A 2,282-nucleotide genomic window follows, 5' to 3' on the forward strand; every position below is an offset into this window, starting at 1 on the left:
TGCCTCGGCAGGGTCCTGCCTGTCGTGGTGCTTACAATCCCATGAATGCCAGAGGAGGCTATGGGCAATATCACCCATATGGACATGGTGGGCATGGTTGAAAACCATGTCATCATATACATTCAATGGCCATTAAATCATATCATATCATACCTTTCTCATAGCCAAATACACTCCTGACTTAAAATCTTGTGTTTGATCTTTAACTATGCTATAGTAAACTCCCAATTTATAGATTTTTTAGTTGGGAAAAAATTATAAAAAGAAGAGATTATTTTTTTAGTTTAGATAATATATTGCCTGGTGGGTTCCATACTTGTAAATGAAAAAGTAGTGAAGGGGATTGGCCTTCTGTTACCATCTTTTTTGTGGTTAGAGTGGCCAATAGTGTGAGTTTTCTCAATTCATACCTTAGTGGCATTCTATTTATAATTAAAATGGGACATAAATTTTCCTTTTGATTTTTTTTGGGTTTTAGTGTTAATTTTTTCATAATTTTTTCATTGAGGGATTCTCCTTTTGAGTGTAATAAATTGCATTCCATGCAATTAAAAATTTATGTGATGTGCTAAATTTTTTTTAAATTTTATGCTTGCTTCTTTAGAAGTGCTCTTTTTTAGTGCAATAAAATTCCTTCATTGTAATAGAAAAATGATGTGATGTGTTTTATTTTATTTTACTTTTGGTTGGGGCATTTACATAGAATTGAGTGGGTTGTATGTAAATCTTCCTTTTTATATGTATTTTGCATATAGATGTTGGCATCAATTTTGATGTCTCATAGGCAGGTTGTCTGTTTACGTGATACAAGAGTATACTTAGCTTCCTCCCGTCCAAGGTATCCTATCAAACTTCCTAGTACGTGCCTTGAGCATGAAATTAGGACTAGTATTGACTTGGTCCCACCCAAAAAAATTCACCTGGAGGTGGTATTTGCCCTGACTACGGACGAGTTCTACATCCATTCTAATGTAACGAGACACAACTTCATATGTCCGGAGCTTTCTAAGGCCAAGGGTGTTCGCCAACATCTCCTAGGCACATTTTGGGAAATTTTGGGTTCGAATTGAATTACCCCTGTGGGGGTTCGGGACATCTACCAACACCAAAAGCCCCGGTTTGAAATCTCTAAAATGTTAGTTTTTGAGTTACGAGGTTGTATTCCGTGACTTCTAGATTTACAAAGTCCTTTCTGCAATCATTTGGGCAAAAATTAGGATTTGGAACTCATTACCCGCGTCGTGGTCTGGAACAACTCTCGACAAAAACCTTTATGCTCGTTAGCTTCTCTCCATCGCTCTTGCCTGCCTTCTTATTCTAGATCGCAACCTCCCTTTGCGATTAGGTTTCTACAAAGGAACATTTAGGTTTTCCCTTACATGTGTATTACCCATTTTATCCTTAGTTTTAATAACAAATATGTTATCCGGTCGGCACGTAATAATTTATTATTTTTAGAGATACAGACCGACCGTAATATGGACGAAACACAAGTATTAGTGTTTATCCATAAGAATCACAATTTGACTAATGTTACACTGCCCCTACCTCATGCAAATTTTGGAAGTCTTGAGGGCTTAGTTGATAAAAATGAATTTAGTGCAATTCAATCATATGGGGACATAAAACACCCCCCAATTTTCTCTCATAACCTTGGTTGGTAAAATTTAACTCATCATTGATCCAAAAAGAGTTTAATTTTAATGTATTATAAATATTAAAATTTTCATATCTAACCTCTGAATTTTATCTATTTACATGTCTAACACCTATATTTTCACTTGGCATCACATGAAAAAAATATAATTTACTAAATTTTTATAAGTAAAATAATCATTTTCATGCATAAATTTATGGCATTAAAATATTTTTAGTTCTAAATAGTAAGAAATTGCATGTACATATCTAAAAATGTGATATGCATTGCAATTTTTTCTACTATTTTAACAGAAATAATTAAATAATAATGTAATTATAATTTCATTAATTTAATAAATAATATTTTAGCTTAAATCATCTCTTATATATTTTGCATATGATCCTAAATTAAAACTTCAAAACATGATATCCAATTACTGATTCAACTCTCAGTTCTGGCTAATTTCATAAACAATTTTAAACTTGAATTGAGACTTGGAAGGCCAAAACGGTTCGTTGTTCACAAACAATCTATGTTCAATTCCTTAGAAAATTCGATTCATTCGCTGAGCAAACGAGCTAATCACAAAAAAATAAAATAAAAAAAATAAAAAAAAAAAAAAAAAATTCCACCCGAAAAAAAA

This window comes from Phalaenopsis equestris, unplaced genomic scaffold (assembly GCF_001263595.1).
Source record: "Phalaenopsis equestris unplaced genomic scaffold, ASM126359v1 Scaffold000282, whole genome shotgun sequence".
NCBI lineage: Eukaryota > Viridiplantae > Streptophyta > Magnoliopsida > Asparagales > Orchidaceae > Phalaenopsis > Phalaenopsis equestris.